Here is a 23,940-nt window from a genome sequence, read left to right on the forward strand (position 1 = left end):
TAACCATTCCTTTCTAGAAAGTTCATTTTTGTCCTGCCAAGGATTTGGCACCTCCTTCAGAAAAAAAAGAGGACTCAGGGTGAATTGTATCAGGTCCAGAATCCAGAAACACAAATGACATTGATCAAATCATGGTAAGGAAATGCCAATCTGCCTATCAGGAATAAAAAATAGGTTTCATCTTACAGGCCAACTCTCTGGAGCACTATGTTGAGAAGGATTCAGAGGCTTGGACTTAAGTATGGGCACCACGATTAACTGGTGATGTCTGTCATGGGAATGAGACTGTGTGCTCAAGAGAGCTGCCTCTAGCTTGGGTGGTTGGTCTGCAGATTAACTGGTCCCTGGTAGATAAGGGATAGACTGACTGGTCTCTAGTAGATAAGGGACTCCCTAGGCTAATGCAAAGGAGTCATGTCTCTCTGTGTCACTGAAGCCCAGGACCTGTCTGTCAGGTCCTGCTTAGGTCTTAATCGAAGAGTTAGGAAAAACACTGAGTGTGAGAGCAGGAAAAGCCTGTTTATTACCACTGATGTTTGTGAAGTTTCTCACATGCGTTGGTTGGCTAGTTCGGATAGGCCTGAGCTTTGGAAGCATCCCTCTCAAGCCAGCCTTGTCACCTTCACGTGCCCCAACAGGTAAAGAGGAAGTCATGGGGTCAGTTGATCTGCACAGATTTCTCCTTTACCAACAGAAGTCATGGGGATATGAGTTTCGTACATACAGCCCCTATGCTGCCTCTAAAAGCTAACAGAAATCTTGGGTCTTGGGTCCCACTTTGTTACGCCCATAGGAACCACTGACTATTCCCCTAAGCCCAGCTAACAAAAGCTGTTCTCTTGAAGGAGTGCTGTGTCAAGCCCAAGCCCACCATAAATGGTGGTGACTTGAGTTCAAATCTGGTCTTTTGTGAGGAAACCAGGAGCTGAAAGGGGAGAAAAAAAAAGATACTGAATTTGAGCTTCACCTGTCAGGCAGCTATCAGATGGAGAAGAATGTTTAGCATTTGCAAGCCTGAGGTAGTGGAGTTCAAGGAGAGATGACTATCTCACTGCTTGGCCAGAGTTTATGGGGTAGTTGCTCTGCGTGTAGATGGGGGGGTTGCACTTTTCTCGACTTTTCTCCTGTGTTATGGAGGAGGGTGAGGAGCGCTGAATGGATGACTGTTGGGTATGGTGAGTCCTTCTGGGGTACCTGGGTATGGTGAGTCCTTCTGGGGAATCTGGGGCTGGTGAAAGGCCTGTAACAGACCCCTGAGCAGGGTGGGAACGACCTCCTCGCGCCTCACTCCCGTTCCCGGGGAACCGTGCTCCCAGGTCGACGAAGAAACCTTAGTGAGTGCGAAGGCTCCAGAGAGAACCCCACGTGGTGTGCAGCAGGGACAAGCCGGACACCGCGTGGTCCGTTTCCAAAAACCGTGGGGTCTGCAGTGGCAGGAAACGCACCACAGAACCTCAACCTGGCATCTCGGGGAGGAGCCAGGTGGGTGGGCGCCCCTCCACGAAGGGCTGCCGAGTCCAGGGCTTCCCCGAGGGGCGACCGGAGCCCTAGGACCAGGCCCGCGGGGTCTGGTACCGAGGGGTGAGGAGCCGCGCTCCGGCCAGTTTCGGGTTCCCGAGGGTGGGGGTGTCGGTGCCCGGCAGCGGGCGGGCCGTCAGCTGCCCGGCCCGTCGCCTCCCTCCCCGCCCCCCGGCTTCCTGCGGAGGCCGCGGCCGCCATGTTGTTGCAGGGCTGAGGCGGCGCCGCGGAGCCCGAGCGGCCGTGACAGGCTGCGCAACAGGTTCGCTGACGGCGGCCAGGCGACGGAGCGGGCGCGGCGGCGGCTGCCGAGCAGGATCTCCCGGGGTCCGCCCGCGCCGCGGGTGCCGAGGGGCGCGGGATCGCGCTGTGACGTGCGGGACGCGCGGCGGGCGCGCCAGGTGAGTGAACCCTCTCGCCGGGGCTGCCGCAGGGTGCGGGGCAGGTGCGGGCGCCGCCGCGTCCGCCGCGGGAGGCTGTCGGGCCGGGCTGGGAGGCGGCTGCGCGCCCGGCACGACACGGACGGGCCCTCGGAGCCCCGGCGGCCCCCGAGCTAGGCCCCTGGCGGGCTTGGCGGCGCCGGGCGGAAACCTCCGGCCCTGGGTTCCTGCCTCCGCGGCGGGGCCAGGGCGGACGTCTGGGGGCCGGGGCTGGGCTGCCTATTCCCGGCGGCCCAGCCCTGGCCCCCGGCCGCAGCCTCTTCTGGCAGGTGCGGACGCCGCCGTGGGCCGGGAGCGGGGAGGCCCCCTCGCTTTCGGGGTGCGGGCATAAGGGAGTCCTGAGGGGCATCCGCACGCTCCTCCGGGGCCTCATTTTATTTTTGCGGAGTTGGTTTTAATTCTTGGTAATGGTTGGTGCTGAATGTCAGGTGAGCCGCATCCCGGTGCGTCAAAGTAGCCCGAGTCACGAGAGGCCAGTGGGCGGATGCTCGGCGTCCAACGCTAGGGTTAAACCAAAGTTGGGAAATGTTACAATTTGACTTCAGCGTTAGTGACTTGCAGGGTGTACAGGAAGCATGGAGAGATGTGATCTCTTGGACCACAGTAAAGTTTATTGATTATTTTTTTTAAAGACGCCTGAGTGTTTATAGTGAATGGATAAACCGAGGCTGAAACTGCAGATGGTTTTGCATTCTATAAAAAGCTGCTGTATTTGGATTTATTATTCATGCGCTTTATCGTTGAATGATTACTGATGGCAAGTATGCTTCATTTGAGACTTGTATTAATTAGGAATTAGGAGTATTTTTCATAGAGCCAACCACTTTGTGATAGGAATTAAGGTTAACACAAAAATGATTGCTTTACTAAATGCTTTAGTTTGTTTTTATTAGTATTTATTTGCTTACCCAGTGATAGGCGAGGTGTGCCTTGAAATTTTATGGTGTTCTAGTCAGCTTAATTTAGGTAACATAGACTGTAGGTTAAGCTTCTTAAGCCTCTTAAGAAAATTAATTGCCTCTCTCCCTGTGCTTGTTTGCTGTATTGTTAATCAGTGATAAAACCTAAATGCAATCTAGTAACATCACGTAAAACCTTTACATAAATTAATGACGCCCCTCAAAATTTAAAAATAATAGCAAACTGATGTACTAGGTTTCTTTGGCGGTGCCTACAATTCCCTTGTAATTTCTTTTTTCTCCCAGCTTTATTGAGCTATGATTGACATGTATCTGTTGTAATTTTAGAAGTGTAAAATGGAAGTTGTTTTTAAAAGCTTAATTTCAGAACAAACAGAATTTTGTGTTTTTGAAGGACATGGAAAAAATATGCATGGCTGCTGTTTTGACATAGTATGAGCAGCAGAAAAGCTTACATTTTTTATCCTTTAATGCATATTATTTATTCCCTTTGCTCACCTTTATAATGAAAGTTAGAGTTGTCTGAGAAAACTTGACCTGGACTGAATTGTTGAGCAGGGAGGTACTAATGTTAGTTCAACATATCTCAAGATTAAAATTCTGATCTCTCCTGAATATGAGGGAGTGTGTTCGGCATGTTCTGGGATTGGAATTAGAGTTTTAAAAAATTTTGTATTTTCACAAAATCAGAATAGTAAAATGAACCTCTGTACATCCATCACCCAAATTCAGCAGCTTTGAAGATCTTCTTTATCCATCTTTCTTTCTTCCTCAGCTTTATTTTTTAGTTTTTTCACTCTATATACTTAGCATGTCTATTTTTTAAAAAGTGGAAAATTTCTTACATAACCTCAAGATTTTTATTTTAGTGTCTTTAGTACAGTTTCACAAAAGATAAAAAGAACATTTATTGGCTATCTCCTTGAACTACTCTCCTCAGTGTTAAAATATATTTACCATGGTTGTCATTTATTGAGCACTTACTGCATGCCAGGCCCTGTTCTGTGTTAGTTACATAATCATTTAAAGTTCACAGAGACCCTTTGAGTAGTTCTTTTCCTCCCGTCAAATAGTTAAGTGAAATGTTAACCAGGAGGTTAACTGATTACTCTAGGTCTTTGAGCCAGGTTTCAAACCAAGATCCTTCTAACTTCAGCACCTCTGCCCTCACCTGGTACATTCATCCTGGTTCAGGAAAAAAAAATTATTTGGGCATTCAATAAATATTTGTTAAGTAAATGAAAGTACATATTATTCCATTGATAAGTAACTAGCTTTTTTATAGCTATATTTACTTGTAAAGCATTTATATTAACTAGTTCCAGAAAAGATTCAGAATAAATTGATTACATTACTAAATGTGATTATTACCACCCAGCAGTACGTTTGCTTGTTTTTCTTTCTTTTTTTTTTTTTTTTGTATTTTGATCTTTTCAGTACTCTATTTATGGAAAAATTTGTGGAATAACTGTTTATGAAGAAAGGCTAAAAAAAGGCAGACTTTTTTGGTGTGCTAATTGTTAAAGGCAGGATTCCAAGTGTGAAGTAGAAAAATAAGAATGTTTAGGATTAAGTCTGGAAATGAATAGTTCTAAAGATGAAGATGCATCAGAAATGCTGTATTTTTCACTTGAGTTCATTTTTGACTTTGTACCATCCTTTAACTACAGAGCATAGGGACTAGTGTTGCCATCCTGTTGGGTGTTCTTGAGAAGGAGGAACTGAACTGGTCTTAAACCAGAGAGGAAGTGGGGGTGGAGGGCAGGAAACTGAGCAGAAATAAGACAGTGAATACATCAAGAAATAATGTATTTTTACAACACTAGGAGGGCAGCATATTTCATTTGCAAATATAATAGTATTATTTTGAGAGATTCACTTAAAAATTAATTTCACAGCTATAACAGGACACTGAATGATTTATTTATTTGTGAAACTATTCAGCGGTGGTTATGGTAGACATTTAGGGATCTAAAACCTGATGGCAGACATTTAAGTTGTTTTTACTTAAGCAACTGTTTTGTTTTCTAGATCATTTTCTTCACTAATGCATGTTCATTTTAGAAAAAGTGTATGTGTTTTAATAAAAATTATTTATTTTGATGATAACTCTAGTAGATAAGAGTACAGGCTTTCAAATGAAGCCTCCTGCTCCCAGTTCCAACGCTAAATAGCTATATGACCTTGAGCAACTCATTTTAATTCTCTAAGCTCGTTTCCTCATCTGTAAAATGGGGGAAATAATAGTTACTTATCTCATAGTGCTGTGTGTAATATAAAGTGCTTAACACAGTGACTATTGCTTAGTATAAATGCTAAATCAATGTTACCTAGTATTACTCCAACTTGCTTCAGTGTGAAATTTCAAAACCAAATTAGCTTAGTCCCTTTTTTATTTTTTATTTATTAAAAAAATTTTTTTTTTACCTAGGGACTAATTTTTAATCTTACATTAAAACAATGCATAAAATAATGCTGGAAAGTAGAGTAGAACTGACCCACAATCCCAACTCCCAACAAAGAGTCTGCCTTTTTAGTCCCCTTAATTTGGGGGACAGTGGGAAAACATAGCCTAAAGGAAGAAAATGTTCTTTATCTGAAAAAGAAACTGCTTTGGATTATTACTTCAAACTCTTTGAAACCACATGCTTAAATAACTTCTACTTTTCAGTGTGAGGAGTGCTTGACTAGTATGAGGTTGATAATGGGAAAAAATGATCAAGAATGGTGGCAGTATTTTATTGGCTAAATAGTATTGCCTTGATACTACTTGCAGATAAGGACCCAGCAGAGTTTGCTCTGACAGTTAGGACACCCATAACTGCTGCTTTATCATTTCATTTTTGTTTCAAGTAGGTATTTGGACACACTCCTCACTACTCCACCACTCCACCTTCACACTTTAGAGTGACTGCTTAAATGTAAGACTTAAGTAGGTCAAGTTAATAAATTTCACAACTTACGTAACATTTGATGATTTTTACTTTTAGTGGGTATAAAATACTCTTTGGTGAATATAAGTGAGAAAGTCAAGATTAATGAAGTTTGCCAAGAATGATACAGAGTGAGAATGCGTGTGTAGCATTCATTCTGTAACTTTCTAAGCCCTGAAAACCCGAATGGTAGACAAGAAACTGTGGTTAAGACTTGAAGTTTAATTTCCCCTTACTTTCTTCTCCTCACTAGAAACATTTTAGGCTTTCTCTCTGCTCAAGTTCCAGTGAAATGTTTATAAATTGATTTTTGTCTTGCTGCAGAGACAACCTGTATTGGAAAGCTTTCTCTCCCCCATCCCTCCTTTCTTCTAGTGTCTGATCTTCATTGTATGATTCTGAATTGGAATTTTTGCCTCCTCCTTCCAGCATTCTAGCTCCTACATCCAGGATTCAGAGTCCCACTGGGTCCCAGAAAGCTAAGTCACTTGGATGATTGAGAAGGAAAGAGCCATTTAGGTTAGAGACAGATAACCCCAAACTTTCTGAACACTCTTCTCCAGTACTGGGGTTTATAGTCTTTATAGCCTTTCAGTAATCCCACCTTGAAAAAGTATAGGCTGCAGCTCCCTCTTAAATCCATCTTTGCTATTGCTTTCCTCATGAGGTTGACTTTACCTCATCTTTGTCTTTCTGGGGGTTTCAATGGAAAAAGCCCCCTTGCCTCCTTTTCTGCCATCTGCTTTAACTTTCTTTTTATTCTCAACCACTATCTTTCCTCTTTAAAAAGTTAAACCCAATAGAAGTTACTCATAATTCTTGGTATTGAATTAATTCCTTCTTTTAGCAAATAGTGAGTGCCTACATGCCAGGAACTGGTCCAACCACTGGGAATATAAACAGTGAACAAAATACACAGAAACCCTGCCCTTGTGCTGCTTGTGTTCAAGAAGTGGGAGAGAGACAATAAAACGTCTAGAAGTTAGAATTTGCTAAGTGCTATGGAGAAAAGTCAGGTAGGAAATGGGGCTAGGGAATGTGTGGGCAGGTGGGTGGGGATAAATTGAGAGAAATAAATTTGCCTTATTCAAAATTATTAAGGAATTCAAAGATTGGAGAGGGATTATTGTACATACTTTATGAATAAATTTCAGTTCATTGTATTTAATAGAAATGTTTATCATTTAAGTATTATTATTTGGTTTGCACCCCCCAGATTTCTGAATGCTTCTATTTTCTAGTAACTTAAGCTAGAAAAAAAAAAACCCTAAAATTAGACCCAACACCTCATGCACAACATGGTCCGAGAGCAGAAATTTGTCAAATGGTTTAGAATAGATACCTTAATTTGATTTTTTTCTAAAAGTGCTATGTTGTGTGTGTTTTAAATTCTATAGACCTTTTCGTTCGTACCATTTTTATTTTGATGAGTAATATATATTCCTTGTGGAAAACTAGAAAGCTAAAGGGAAGTTGAAGGAAGAAAATAATAGTCCCTAATAATCATATTACCCAGAGAAATGTTCAGTGTTACTATTTTGGTAGATTTCTTTGTGAAGAATGGAATTATATACTCTGTTTATGTACCTTGCTTTTTGGTTACTGTCACTTATCAAAACCATGGTTCTATTTTATTATATATTTATCTGTAATTTTTATTGGCTAAATAATATTGCCTTGCTACATCTGAATGTTAATAATGTCTAATATTTATTGAGCATTTACTATATCCTAGTTAGTTTTGAGACACTTTACATATTTTCACATATTTAGTCTTCAGCTTCTCTGTAAGAGCTGTTTTATTATTATTTATTTTACAGTTTATTATTTAAGGACAGGTGTAGTAATTTTCCCAAGATTCCACAGCCAATAAGTGGCAGCTAGAGGTTATGAACTTCGTCTAACTCTGTATCCTGTGCTCATGTCATTGTCTCATATGGATTCTCTTAACATTAAGATACTTTCTAATTTTTTTGGTTATTTAAAATTGTGCCACAGTTAACATCCTTGTAACCATATCTGTGTTTACATCTATGACGCTTACAATCTATGGTGGTTTCCTTAGAATAAATTTCTAGTAATTGCAGTAATATTGGGTAAAAAGGTATGGATACTTCCTAAGGCCCATGTAAATGTATTGCCAAGTTGTCTTCTAGAAAAACTTGTCAGTACCAAAGTGTTCTACCAAGTGAAACCAGCCTATTATCCACATCCTCAGAAACATTGGCTTTTTTTTTAATCTGCCAATTTGATAAAGACCACCTTGTTTTAATTTTTCTTTCTCTGAATATTAATCAGGTTATATGTTTAAAGTTTTTTTTTTTCTTTGAGAAATATGTCTCTGCCCTTTTCTCATTTCATTGACATGTTCATCTCTTGGTTATTTCTAAGAATTCTTTATGTATTACGAATAGTAACTCTTTGCCATATAGGTGTAAATTTTTTTCCAAGTTTGTTTCTTAGTTTTGTAAATGGATTTTTATAAATGACAATGATAACTATGTGTAGTGCTGCTCTAATTCAGTATATTTATTAAATCATTTAATTTTTACAACATCCTGATGAGGTAGGTGCTATTATTAGCTCCATTTATAGAATTCTTTAACATTGTGTTTTTAATTCTCAAATAGCTTTTTCTTCTGTGTGTTTGCCCATTTCTGTTCCCAATTCCTAAAAATCTCTTTTCTCTTCCTAGCCTACTGGGTGATACCTATTGTTTAGTTCTTCATTACTCAGTTTAGGAGTCATTTCCTCTGGGATTGCTCATCTAACAACATTCTAGTTTCCTAAGACAAAGTAAGGTGTCCACCTTCTGTCTTTTCTTTATACCTATAACACTTATATGCAGTTCTCAGTTTTGGTCTTATTCCTCTTCTGTATTCCCTGCTCTTATACATCTTACACAGGTGTTAAACATCTGATGACTCCATAAGTATTTGTTGATTTGAATTAAAGGTCTTCATGATGATGTTGGTGATGTGAAGAAGGGAATCAACCTTCCATTTATGTCAAGTGGAGAAACTTACATGGAGGAAGTAACATTGGAACTGGGCTTTGAAGGCCAGTGGGGCAAGAGGGAGAAAAGGAGAAGCTTTAAGACCAAAACTGAGTGGAAACAGAGGTGGAAATTTCCCATTCTGGGAAAAGCAAGTTATTTTCAGTGATTTTAAGGATTATTAACCTTGCCTCTGGGAAAGCCTGATAAAATAAATCCCTCTTTCACCCAGCAAACCTGATCTGGTGTTCAGAATATTTAAATCTTCATTCTGGATCTCTTCTCCTATGAAACAGGGCTCAATTTCTCTTCTGACTTCCCCCTTTCTCTGATGTGATGGAGGAAGTTGGAGGATCCTGACGTAACCTTGGCAAGATCTTGAAATGCCCAAGGAAGTTTGGTGACTTGTGGGGGCAGGCCCACTGGCAGCCTTTGCAAGTGGAAGCCTTGGGGAGATAATGAACCCTCCGGCTTTTGTTTGTGGAGACTCGGGTACCTACACACCTTTCCTTGGCTGTTAGCATGTTGGATGAGACCTCAACTCCTTTTCTCTCCAGCTTCATTACATTTCTGTTCTTCTTTTGATAACAGACCTTCTCTTACTCTGCTAGTTTAATCTTGAAGTATACTGACTGCTGGTCTTGAACAACAAGTGAACACTTTATGTATTAGCAGTATAATTTATTTGATATTTAATGTAAACATTTTTCCGAATCCTTTTCTTCTTTAACTTTATTTCTTATTATGTAAATAAAACTTTTTCATTATGAAAATAATAAATGCTAATTGAAGAAACTTTGTAAAATAGGGCGAGGGGAGGAGAAAAAAGTCATTCTAAGTCCAACAACCAATGACAACCACATTTTGGTATCTCCTACCCACCCTGTCTTTTCTCTTGGTTTTTACATATATATTGTACATGTTTTACCATACAGCGCTAGTTAGGGACATTGCTTGTGCTGTCTGATTGGGGTTTTAGTTCCAGCTTAGCCTTTTACTATTTGTGAGTCTCACTAAGCCTCAGTTTTCTTTTCTTTAGAAAGCAGATTTTATAGTAGTATTTATCCTTAGAGTTGTTGTGAGGGTGAAGAGATTATGTATAGTGTGACCATCTCATTATAACTCTTCAATAAATGTAACAATAATAATCAGATCTGTCTTTCGGTTAGGTTAGCTTGGGCTGCTCCTCTTGGCAGTGTTTGGAGGGAGGGAGTGGTCAGGGCACTGTACCCTTCTTTTCTGAAATAACTACAATTTAATTTCAAAATACATATTTTTTTAACATTCTCTAGAGGCCTATGAAAACGTTTATGGTGAGGCCTCCTTTAAAGAGTGGTTAATCTTGGGCCGGCCCCACAGCGGGTGGGTGGCCCTGTTAATGATGATATCAAAGCTAATGAGATAAGAATGACAACATGTAGAGACCTGAGTGCCAGACTTGGTATTTGGTAAGTATTCAGTGATTGTTGGCTGCTGTTATTTTCATGATGATAACACATTTGTATTATGTCATACATTTAAATTATAAGAGCATAACCAGTTTGCAGGTTATTACATGGTCTAGCTGCAGTTTTATAAAAAGTAGGTTATTGAGATATAATTCACATATTGAGATATAATTCACATATGAATTTGATTTAAGTGGCAGCATACTTGGCTCAGTGTATTCTCCCATTTTTAGATACTCATACTATTTCCATTTTTTTCTGTAACAACTAATAATAACTGCAGTGAATATCATTGTAAATAAAGCATTTGCCACATTTATTATTTCCTTAGGACAGATTTCCAGAAGTGAAGCTATTGGCTTACAAAGTATGAATGTTGTTAGAATTCTTGCTGTATATTTTCACACTGCCTTCTGAAATGCTTCACCAGTTTGCACCCCCATGAGTATGTTTGTAGCACTCCTTTCCTCTCACCTTTGCTAGCCCTGAGTACTAGCCAGGGTCGGGGGTATTTTTTTTTTTCTTTTTGAAATAAGTTTGTAAAGAGTAATAAAGCAAAAATTCATTTGCATTTTCTTGCTATTATTAGTGATATTAACATTTATTAGCCAGTTTTATTTCTTCTTTGGAAAACTGTTTATTTGAGGTCTTCATTATTCTCATTATTTTAGTAGCTCTCTGTACATTAAAAATAATGACTGTCATGTTTGTTGTGATTTTCCCTCAATTGTATACCTTTTAATTTTGTGTTCAACAGAAGTTTAGAATATTTATATAGACAAATGTGTATTATTTCCTTTGCGTTTTCTTGAATGGCTTCTAAACTTAAAAAGTTATCTTTGTTTCAAAGAAGTGATATTTTGCTTAAAGGTGAAGCATCTGTCTGAGTTTTTTCCCTCTATACTTCTTACTCAAATCAAGTAAATAGTTCTGCTTTAGTATTTAGTCCTGATATGAGACAGAAGAGAACAGACCACATAGCTGGCTCCCCCCGCCACGCTCCCCATACAACAGTGCAGGCTGAGTCACAAGCTATTCTTAGGTGTTTTTTCCCCCCTTGTGTGGGTGAATTGTCTTGTTCAGAGTTGTTGACTAATTCTTCTAAAATTGGTTTAATTTAAATCTTCAATATAATTGGAGTACTAACCACTTCAGTATTAGTTTACCATTCCTATTCTTTTAGGCCCTGTTTATTAGTTGATTCTTTGTGGGCTAAATTTAACATTTATAAAATTCCAAACTTATAATCTGTATTCAGACATCTTAAACTGAACATGCTAAGTTGCAGAACTAAAACTAAGAACTAAATCTGTATAGAACAATTATCTTCTTTGAAGCTTTTAAGTTTCAACATGCTTTATGTATTTAGGGCCCTAAGCCTCTATGTAGAAATAATAGTAACCTTTTTCTCAAATATTCATCAATGACATTAGCCTGTTATTTTCTATTTTGGTAGTGTCTTTGTCTGGTTTTAGTATCAGGTTTCTCAAATATTGATTAAAGAAAACATATCCTTTTTATTAGTAATTGGTGTAGTTGCATTTTGTTGTACCAATTCAGTGAAACCAAGCTAACTATTATAGTTGAAAATAATGTTGAAATAACAGTAGTCATAGCCATCATTTATGAGCACCTTTTGTGTGCCAGATGCTTTACAGACATGATAGCTGAGCCTTAAAACAACCTGGCATTTAGGTACAATTATCTACATTTATAGGTTAGGAAATTGAAGCTATATCATGTGGAAGTCCACTAACAGAAGGAGTAACTGCACTGGGATAGGAACTCAAGTTGGTTGATCTGTTTTCAAAGTTCAGGTTCCAGTCTGTCAGTTTGTCCTCAGTGCAGTTGAAAGAATATTAATCTCTCAGAATCAAAGCTTTTGTATTTATTAAGGGACCTACCATGTGGCTCACTGCTGGGCACTGAGTATGTGAAGATGAAGAGACATTAACAGGAGCTGTCAGTCTCTTAGAAGTGGGCAGCGTGAATACAAAGGTTGTAGTAGTAATTGGTATGTAGTTTAATGGAGATAGATATAAGAGGAATGAGAATGTGGCAAAGGAAGCTTTTATAAGTAGAAATATCACTGAGAAGGTAGGTAGTTCCACAGGTTCAGAGAGAGAGGGAATGGGAATAAGATAGAGCAGAGGTGGAAGGGAAAGGTATTCCAACATTGGAAAAGTAGGCAGAGGATAGATGCTAAAACACCTTGTATGCCATGTGAAAGGAGATTAGATTTTTTAAAAATATCAACTTTATTCATATGCCATAAAATTCACCCTTTTAAAGTTTACAATTCTGTGGTTATTTCTGTATTCACAGAATTGCACAATCATCACCACTAATTTTAGAACATTTTCAGCATTCAAAAGAGCCACGTATACCCATTAGCAGCCACTCTCCATTTCCCCCCAATACCCTGAGTTCTAGGTAACCTCTAATGTACATTTTGTCTGTATGAACTTGCCTGTTCTGGACAAATGGGAGCATAGAATATGTGGTCTTTTGTGGCTGGCTTCTTTCACTTACCATAATATTTTTAAAGTGCATGCATTTTGTAGCATGTATCAGTAATTCATTCCTTTTTATGGCCAAAGGTTCCATTGTACAGGTATACTACATTTTGTTTATTCAGTTAATGGACATTTGGGTTGTTTCCACTTTTTGGATATTATCAGTAATGCTGCTATGAGCGGTTGTGTACAAGTCTTTGTGTGGACATAGGTTTATGTTTTCATTTCTCTTGAGTTCATACCTGGGGTGGAATTGCTGAGTTACATGGTAACATATGTTTGAACATTTTGAGGAAGTGCCAAATTGTTTTCCAAAGCAGCTGGAACGTTCCCACCAGCAAGGTATGAGGGATGCAGATTAGTAGGAGATTAGATTTTATACTATCGGTGAGCAGAGTCATAGTGGAAAAATGATTGAGAATGATTGGATTGTGTTGCTGCTTCCCCCATATGGTTCAAGACATATGCTAGGTCAGAAGGCTTTTTCTGAGGAATAAAACTAAAATGCAAGTTGTTTCCTCAATTCTTGCTGCTAGTATATTCTCCTAGTCTTTGATTTTTATGTATTTGTATGGACTACTTATAATCTGAGTTATTATGGGTTACTGAAATTTAGTGTTCATGAATTAAAACTAGCCAATTTCTGGAGCTTACTAGGGGCTCTAATTTGGTTTTCTTCTAAGGAATCTTTTAGCTATACAAAGCTTTGGCAGCATTGCATTGAATAGAAATATTCCTACTATGCACGCCCACACTGAAGGATACTGTTTTCAGTGCATCATTAGTGTTGTCTTGAGTTTGATTTGGTTCCAGTTGCTGCTATTCTTGAACTAGCTATAATTATAGTATTATGTTAGCTTTACTTTTGTTGACCATTTTGGTCTTGTGTAAATGTTGCATTGCTATAATTCCTTTATCATGGAGTTATTTTTCTACTGGAAAATAGGAACAAGTGGATAGGTTGGATTTCTTGTCCCACTTCTGGAGGCCATGGTTAGAAGAGTTTTGGAATGAGTGGATTACATAATTGGGAGGATTCCTTTTCACTCTAATATCCAACGCTAATACATTTTTAAAATGGGAATTAGCATATATTATAATTAAGGGTCTTAATTGCGGAATACATGAATCTCTGAAAGTCCACAGATTGGCTTTGGATGTCTGAAATCTTTGAAATTGTATGCCACACTTTGTGCATTTGTGTTTTTTTCCAGAGAGAGAAATTAGGTTTGCCAAATTTCTTTTAAAAAAGAAATATATGACCCCTCAAAATTAAAGAATTCAGACTGATGAAGAGAATTTGTAAATTTGTGATTTGAAGTCTTGAAGGAAAGTGGGACCTCGCTTTGGTTACATGTTGCTGTTCAGTAATAGATATTTTCTGGATATGCTCTTTTTAGAGTAACTAATTCCATGTTAGAATATCTTTATTTATCCTGGTAATTTTTGTCCCTGTCAGAACTTGGAGTTTGCCTTTAAGGTCCTCATTGCATATTTGTTATTTTATATTGACTTTCTTGAATGATTGGGATGTTCTATTTAAAAGCATTATTTTTGCTGCAGCTATTGCATGCTTTACTTACAGTAATTGAGATGTACTGATATTTAAAAAAAAAAACTTTAATTGGCTTTATAGAATAGGAAAATGGATGAATGCTTTTCTGTCCATTGGCTATTAGCTTTTCTTTCCTCTACTCTCCTGTTCTGTTTGTGTTTTGGTTACAATTGGAAACTACCCGTCACCGTCACCGTCACCATCACCAATGGAAGCCCTTCCCCTGCAGGCCCTGCTGGGGTGTGGCATCAGTTTGGATGCCAGTCTGTTTAGGCCTCTGCAGTAGGGTGTGTGTGGAGGAGTGTACTTTTCCTCTGTAGTTTTTAGCACTGGATATAGCATGGCTTGATTTGAGATGTGATTGGTAATTTCAGTTAAATGCTTTTGGTAAAACAGAGTTGTTACTTAGTATTATTTATAATAGACTAAAAAATTGAGAAGGGCAAGGCTCTGGGTAATAGTGGCTGTTGGGTTAAAAGATGGTACAATGTAACATAAAAATATATGTGGTCATTGTCCCTGGTTCCTGGCACAGAACTCCTAAAACCTTTGGAATTCCCGGACTGACAGGAAAGCTGCTTTTCATCCTACCTGAGCTTATGTAAATGAAGTGACTGACAGTGGCACCCCTAGGTAGCCTCAGATAAAGCTGGATGACCTGAGAGATCTAGCAATTAGAGAATTGGAACTTTCAGCCCCACCTACCGACCTCCAGAAAGAGGAGGTGGGTGCTGGAGTTTGAGCTCTATTTACACGTGTACACACAAACACACACACTTTTTTACATAGTTGTGTTTATATATTTATTAATTAATGTATGCATGATTATAATATTAATATTTGTTATAAATATATTTACATAGTTTTTACATAGTTGTAATTATAGTGTAGATTTTTGTCTACTCATTACATGGAATTTTTTTGTGTTTAATGATTCTCATAAATTTTAATGGCTATAATTTTATCGAGTAATAGACTATGATTTATTAACCACACTCTAGTTTTCAGATGTTTAGATTGTTTCAAGCTTTTTTGCTATTATAAGTAAAACTGTTATGAATATGATTATTTGGCAGATGTATATTAAACATTTACTCTGTCAAACTTTATTAGGTGCTGGATTCACAAAAATAAGATCCTTTCCCTCAAGAGGTTTGCTTCTAATCCTTGACAAGTACATATATAATTTTGAATATTTGCATGTGTATTCTAGAATTTTGTGTTTTTTTAAAGTTTACATTGAATCATAATCATTACCTATCTACCATAGCCTTGAAATTATCATTTGTAATGCATAGTATTCTAAATGAATACAACTTTATTTTCTTGTTCCTTCCTCTGTTGGATAAATTATTTGTATTTTTTCTACTGTTGATGACATTGTCATATGCATCTTTCCATTCTGTTTTCCTCCTTTGGATTATTTTCTTAAGATAAATCCCCATAAATGGGCCAAGTGGGTAAATTGTTTTGGTTGAATGTTGCCAAATTTAGAGGCACATGCTTTACCTTAAACCTGTACTTCTGTGGTATTTGCCTTCTTTAAAAAATTGATGTAAATGTTTAACAACAAGGTCCTACTGTATAGCACAGAGAACTATATTCAATATCTTGTAATAAACTATAATGGAAAAGAATCTGAAAAAGAATATATGGACATATATAGTCTTTTATATATATAACTGAATCACTTTGCTCGATACCAGAAACTAATACAACATTGTAAATCAACTATACTTCAGTTTAAAAAAATTATGTACTTTTTTTGCACAGTTTAAAATTTATAGAAAAATTGAGCAGTTTACAGTTTCCCATATACCCTTCCACCCAGTTTCCCTATTATTATTATTAACTGAAGTCCATGCTTTATTTACTTTTCCTTAGTTTTTACCTAATGTCCTTTTTTTGTTCCAGGCTCCTGTATCATAGCACATTTAATTGTCATGGCTGCTAATGAGATAGGAGGGAAGGGCGTAGGGCATAACTGTTAAAAGAATGACACAGCAGGTAGCACCAAGATGGGGGAAGATTCAGCTCCCAGGAGACCCTGAGACCCAAGATGGCAGAAGATTTGACTTCCAGTAGACCTTGAGCTTCATTATGTGCTCATTGTAATACAATAGCATGCTAAATGAGATACCCACAGGCGCCATGACAGTTCTGAGGCTAACCATAAATGGTCAAAAAGTGGGTTGTGGCCCAGTTCCTGGGAATCCTAGCCCCTTCCTCAAAGTAATTGAAATAATCTTCCCACTTGTTAGCATATGAAGTTACTGAGCCCATAAAAACTAAAATTCCGTACCGCATGGGTTTTCTCTTGCCTTTTGAGATGGCCTGCACTCTGTCTATGGAGTGTGTATCTACTTATACTTTAAACACTCACCCCTATGCCTCTTGGCCTCTCTGGCCTTCTGAGATGGCCTACATTTGGTCTATGGAGTGTGCATCTCTCTGAATAAATCTGCTTTTACTCAACTATGGCTCACTCCTGAATTCTTTCTTGCACCAAACCAAGGACCCTCACTTGATGGGGCATGTCCTGCCTGGGACATGGCCATCCTCTTGTACCCCCCCTCCTCCTGCATCACTTAGGCGCCTCTTGGTTGTGACTGTTTCTCAGACTTTACTTATTTTTGATGACTTTGGCAGTTTTGAGGAGTAGTGGTTAGGTATGTTGTAGGATGCTCCCCTATTGGAATTTGATGTTTTTGTTGTGAGACAAACAGTGATGGACCAGGCAGGCAAGTTAACCTGATGTATTTATTACAGTATAAATTTATCAGAATGGACATAAATCTTAGCAATGTTCTCCTATGGCAGTCTACCCAGGCAATAGAAATAAAAGCAAAAATAAACAAATGGGACCTAATTAAACTCACAAGCTTTTGCACAGCAAAGGAAACCATAAGCAATACAAAACAACAACCTACAGAATGGGAGAAGATGTTTGCAAATGATGCGACTGACAAAGGTTTTATTTCCAGGGTATATAAACAACTCATACAACTTAATAACAAAAAAATAAACAACACAATCCAAAAATGGGCAGAAGACCTAAACAAACAGTTCTCCAATGTAGATATACAAAGGGCCAACAAACACATGAAAAAATGCTCAATATCACTAATTATCAGAGAAATGCAAATCAAACTACAGTGAGGTATCACCTCATATCAGTCAGAATGGCCATCATTAAAAAGTCCACAAACAATAAATGCTGGAGAGGATGTGGAGAAAAGAGAACCCTCCTACACTGTTGGTGGGAATGTAGTTTGGTGCAGCCATTATGGAAAACAGTATGCACATTCCTTGAGAAAACTAAAAATAGACTTACCATATGATCCAGTAATCCCACTCCTGGGCATATATCCAGTATATCCAGAGGGAACTGTAATTCAAAAAGATACATGCATCCCTAACAGCACTATATACAATAGCCAAGGCATGGAAACAACCTAAATTCCATCAACAGATGACTGTATAAAGAAGCTGTGGTATATTTATACAATGGAGTACTACTCAGCCATAAAAAGCCATTTGCAGCAACATGGGTGGACCTGGAGATCATCATTCTAAGTGAAATAAGCCAGAAAGAGAAAGAAAAATACCATATGATAGCATTCATATGTGGAATCTAAGAAAGAGGAAGACACTAATGAACTTATCTGCAAAACAGAAACAGACTCACAGACATAGTAAACAGATTTATGGTTACTGGGGGGAAAAGGGGTGGGAAGGGATAAATTGAGAGTTTGAGATTTTCAAATGTTAATTGCTATGTATAAAATAGATAAATAACAAGTTTCTTCTGTATAGCACAGGGAACTTTATTCAGTATCTTGTAGTAACCTATAATGAAGAAGAATATGAAAATGAATGTATGAATGTATATGTATGACTGAAACAGTATACTGTACACCAGAAAGTGACACACAATAAACAATGTACTTCAATAAAAAAATTATCAGAATAAGTAGGTTTCTTATATATCAAAAATATATAAATACACACACACATTCTTTTTGAGACTCTTTTTCCATTATAGATTATTACAAGATTCCATGTGCTATACAGTAGGTCCTTGTTTATTTTGTATATGGTATTGTATAAGAGATGCTTTTTTTGGGCGGGGGGCGGTAATTGGGTTCATTATTTATTTATTTATTTATTTTAATGGAGGTACTGGGGATTGAACCTAGAACACACTACCACTGTGCTAACCCCCCCCCCCCAAGAGATACATTTTAAATCAGTTAGGAAAAGCTAAATTTTATAAATGGTCTCAGGAAAAAATGCTTGACATTGTAAGTGGTGAAAGAGTGGTGAAAACAATTTAGACTCATATTGTTAGTGGATAGAGAGACCCCTAAATTAGGGGGCCCACAAAAGTGTGAATATTTGCTGCCAGCTGTGAAGGAGAGGCAGAGGGACAAAGTGAATGGCTACTTTACTGCTCAGAAGAAAAAAAGGAAAGAAAGGCTCTTGAGTAGGAAACTGTCAGCCAAGATGGCCAGTAGAGACAGTTCCAGCTGTAGCTCAGGCCATGTGGACTTTTATGGGAGGCATCTACCATCATGTCTTCCTTCCTGGTGTTGTGATGGAGCCAATCACCTTGTCTTCCACCGTTGTATGGACTCTTCAGGTTGTTGTCATGGCAGTTGTCAACTGTCAAGGCACTGGTGGGTGTGCCATTTAGCATGGTAATACATTATAATGAGCATATAAGAAGGCTCAAGGTCCACTGGAAGTCAGATCCTCCACCATCTTGGGCTTCACAGGTTTTAACCAGTTCTTGTTTTTTTGTTTGCAGCTTCCTCCTGAGACTTAGATAAGAGTAACTAGTTTCTATTTGAAGGAGGAGCAAGGGTATGAACCTGGGACAACAGCCTTAGTAACAAAAGGAAGGTTGCTTTTAATCAAAATGCCAGCAATCTGGTGGACACAGTGTCTCCCCTCCCCCCCCCCCCAAATATTCTGCTCAGCCATAAACAAGAGTTAGGGCTTGGGGAAGAGGGGCTTAGTTCCTGCAGAAGAATTTAAAGATGTTGTTATGTTTATTCCTTGAAGAGGAACTAGGACCCTGCCCCAAGGCTGCACCATTGTTTCTTGACTGCTCCTCCCTTGTTTCTGCACTCCCTCCCTTCCCGGATTAACAACTATTTAAATCTGCCCTTTGAAATTCAGGGAAGGTCAAGGAGGCTAAATGAAGCCTGTTTCTTACAAACAAGAAATTCAGGAAAGATTCTTACCAGGGAGGACTCCACAGGGTCCTCAATATCTATCTTCCCACTCCAAAATAAAAATCCAGATAGATCAAATATATAAATTTTTAAAATATAGATACGAAAAAAATATAGGGCAGTTTTATGATATGAGACTGGCCTTTCTTATCATGATAGCATACTCAATAGTCGTAAAGGAAAAGACTGACAAATTTTGGCATAAAACTAAAGAAGTTGATGTAACGACAAACTGGATAAAAACTATTTACAACATACATAAATCTGGGAGATTAAAAGTGGGAGTGTGAAGTAGTCATCTAGGAGACTGGGAAAGCAAATGGACTAGGGAAATGTGGACTTGTCAGGCAGGACAAAGGCCCACTTGAGTTAGTGGTCAGGAATTTAAAGTGAGACCAGCCAGCACCTTCATTTATGTAGTGATGGAATAACTAGAGAGTTGGATTTAGAAAAAACTGGGGTTGCTAGATGTATAGTATATGTAGGAAGAGAGAAGAGTGAAGTTGAGGATGTATACAATGAACTGCTTATAATGGTGGATTGTAATATTTAATTTGGTTAAGGAGGGATATTAGGACATAAGGAAGGGGATGTGAGGATGTAAGAAAAAATGAGGGAGGGGGGAAGGGACAGACTGGGAGTTCGAAATTTGTAGATACTGACAGGTGTATATAGAATAGATAAACAAGTTTATACTGTATAGCACAGGGAAGTATATACAAGATCTTGTGGTAGCTCATGGTGAAGAAGAATGTGACAGTGAATATATGTATGTTCATGTATGACTGAAAAATTGTGCTCTATATTGGAAATTGAACACAACATTGTAAACTGACTATAGCTCAATAAAATAAAATAAAAAACCCCCACTTCTTTAAATATTAAAAAAAAAAAAAGGAAAAATGAGGGACAGTGAAAAGACCAATAGTTCGTAGGTCCAGGTAGGGTTAAAGAATTGTTGGGATCAGGAGACTGGAGAGACCAGGCTATTGAGATGGGTGGTGGTGAAAGGGGCATGCAAGACCTGAATTGGATTACTGAAGAGCATAGTTTTTGGTAATAATAAGGCCTAGGGTGTGGCCTGGGAGTGGATGGAGTGGATGGTTAAGATGGATGATAAGATTTTTGGAATACAGGAGATCAAAGACCTAGAGGCCAGTATATGGGCAGGATCATCTATGTGGTTATTGAAATACCGAAGATTGTGGCAATAATGTTGGAGAGTAAATAGGGAAGTGTTAATGCAGTCATGGAATTACTCTGGTGACTGTAGGGGACAGCAGTGAAGGAGGAGAGCCAGTGGTCCAGTCAGATGCATGAAGATCAAAAGGTAGTTTTCTTTTTCAACTTTTATTATGAAAATTGTCAAATATATATAAAAGTTGGAAATACAGTGATCACGTATTTTCTATTTGCCTTCACTTATTAATCTACTTTTTAATTAAATGTATTTTGTATTTTTGTGGAGGCTTTAATTCTTTTTGGAATAAGGCAGGCTATAAATAAGCACAAATTCCTTTCCAGAAAGGTCGTGCTGATACACACGTACACTGGCTAAGTATTGATACAATACTTATTTTTACAGCTACTGTTATCGTTCCTTGCCTTACTAGCTCTTCACTATTTCATGTGAATAAGCAGCCACCTATATTCTTAGACCACACTCTTCCCTCTGCTTTTGCATTGTGCTGTTACCTCTGCCTTGAATGTTTTTCCCACATCCATAAATTTAACAAATATTTCGATGTGTAAGGTATAAGCTAATTTGAACACAAGCTGAAATGCACATGTCTGGTTGATTCATGGGAACTGATTTTCATGTGTCCTCTTTTTTGGCTTGTACAGGGGAGAAATTTGTGTATAGGCGCTTGAGGGCCTGGGATATCAAAGAATCTGTTTTCAGCCTGACCCTTTGGGCTGTCATTTGAGCCCAAAGGAAAGAGAGAGAGAAGGGTTACAAAGAAAAGCTGTACTTTCTCATTTTCTCAAGTCCATTTTCCTCTGCTTTAGAATATCTTTATTCACCCTTACCACTTTTTCTCTTTTATTCTGTCCCATGCTCTAACTTTATACCCTTGAGCTGTCAACTTCCATTTCATTAGGTAACTTCTTTTCCTTTTTCTTTTTGAGGGAAATTATCTCTCTCCCTCTTCCTCTAAAAATAGTTTTATTCTCCATCTAAAAAGTAAAGCCTTATAACCTTGCCTCTTTCCTAAAGCTTCTTATCTCTTCTCCTACCCTTTCTTCTTCCCTTAACAACATACTTCCTGGGTCACTTACACTGTACCTCCTATTTACTGCCTAATCTACTTCAACATGACTTTCATAGCCAGTTCACCGTACTGGAACTGCGCTCACAACAGATTGCCAGAACTAATGGCTTAGTCTTGATTTCTGTGACATTTGGCATTTATGACCATCATCTCCTTGAGACTCTTAACTCTATATCCGGATTTCTCTCCTTTTTCTCAACCTCTGTTCTGATTATTATTCTCCTGTTTCCTATACATGCTTTTCCTGGATAATACCATTCACTGACATGTTTACAGCTCTTCCCAATCCCTAATGACTACCAAATACGGATCTCTAGCTTGAGTAGAATTCTTACAATTTCTTGGATGTCTCTACCTAGATGTCTTTGTAAGTGTATCAGATTAGGTGTGCTCAAAATTGACCATTTTGTTGCTCACTCCCCAAATCTAATATTCCAAATCCTTACTTCCTTAGAGCTTCTGTTGGTTAATATTATCACTCTGTAGTCACTGAGGATAGAAACTTATCTGTGTTGCTCTTTCATCACCCACATTTAGCTGATCAGAAAATCCTGCTCATTCTGCCTCTGAAAAGCCTCTTTCCACTTCCCAACTTCAGATTCTCACCACCTGGATTATGCCAGTCATTTCATAACTGGTGCCTCTGTCTCAAGACACTCAAATCCAGTTCAGTTCCTGTACTGTTTGTCACAATTCTTTCTGTCTGCCCTTAAAAGACCAGGTTCTTGCCTTTTTCGTATATATGCTTTCCCTGGATAATGGCATTCTTTGACATGATGATGACCATTCCCAATTCCTGATGACTACCAAATCTGGGTCTCTAGCTCAGATATATGCTGTGTTTTAAATACTGACTCTCTATGACTTGCATAATAAAGTTCAAAATCAATAGCATGACATGCTTTATTCTTTAAATTGGGTCATCTTGGCAGGTTACTTCATTTCTTTGGCTTCTCTTTAATTGTTTCTAAATGAAGGGGATGAAATTCAGTATGTGTTTAACTCTTCAAAAAATCTTCAGATAAAATATAGAGAAGCCTCAATATGTAAAATACAAAAACAGAGCTACTTTCATTGAAATTGATATCCTCTCCCAACCTCACCTCTTCCCTAACCCACTTGTGTTGTATCTCCTTGAAGTTTCTAGAACTTGTGTAGGGAGCACAATTGGAAACAACTGCGTTTCTTAAGGTCTCTTTTTAACACTTAAGAATGAGTTCTCTGAAATCACATCACTCTCAAATCACACAGTATTTGAGTAGGCACGGCTCTACTGGTATACTGGCTGTGTACATTCTTTCTTGTAACCAGTCATGCCCTTAGATTCAGATATTTTTTCTTGTTTTGTTACAGGGCCTATCCATATACCCATACAATGTCTTTTACTTTGAGGACATGAGAAGCCCACTTATTTTGACAGTGACCTCTTGTTAGATAATTCTTACACAAATATTTTCTCCTGTGTGATATGTACCATACTTTGATTTAACTCTCAAGTAGTGTTAGTTTTATCCTCTGGGTTTTCATAACATTCTTCATACCCTTTTATTTTAGTGACTAGTCATGTTTGATGAGTAAATACTTGGATGAAAGAAAGAAAGAATGAATAGATATGTGGAGCACAGGTTTGGAGAATATATGTACTCTGTAAGTTTCATCTTACTTCAGTAACTAAAGAAGTAAGTATTTTGCTCCAGTTATTCTTTCGTGGAACTGACCTTGATTTCCTTGGGAATCGGATGGGGAACATTTTTCCCAACTAATCATCAGGTTTGAAGAGTTGGCTCTTGTGTATGTAGCATGCGAAGTGGAGGAGGCACTGGAGAAAGTTTTATAAGATATGCTTTCAGGAACTTGATTATCTTGCTTTTGCATGTCAGACCTTCAGTCAAATCTATTTACACTACTCAACATTTAACTAACATGATTCAAAGTATAATTGAAAAGCCCAAGCCTTTCTCCCAGCCCATATAAAAGCCTTCAGAATTCAATGGTAAATAAACCTTTATCTCTAAAATGTACTTAAAAAAAAAAAAGTTGCAAAAGGGCCATGTTGCAAGGGTCAATTTAAAATCCACAGCTCTGATGCCTGTAGGTTTCAA

The 23,940-nt window shown here is 38.3% G+C and overlaps 1 protein-coding gene across 4 annotated transcripts in view; it reads left to right on the forward strand.

The window, feature by feature from the left end:
• The first annotated feature begins 1,702 nt into the window (after positions 1-1,702).
• The window catches only part of ITSN2 (intersectin 2), a 132,343-nt gene continuing 110,105 nt past the window's right edge, over positions 1,703-23,940 (forward strand). For 3 of the 4 annotated variants that reach the window (XM_064494695.1, XM_064494697.1, XM_064494698.1), the window contains exon 1: positions 1,703-1,919. The gene's annotated coding sequence lies outside the window, so the exon portion shown is untranslated. The remainder of the gene's footprint in view (positions 1,920-23,940) is intronic. The other variant, XM_064494696.1, reaches the window with a different exon arrangement.

Source organism: Camelus dromedarius, chromosome 15 (assembly GCF_036321535.1).
Source record: "Camelus dromedarius isolate mCamDro1 chromosome 15, mCamDro1.pat, whole genome shotgun sequence".
In the NCBI taxonomy this organism is placed as follows: Eukaryota; Metazoa; Chordata; class Mammalia; order Artiodactyla; family Camelidae; genus Camelus; species Camelus dromedarius.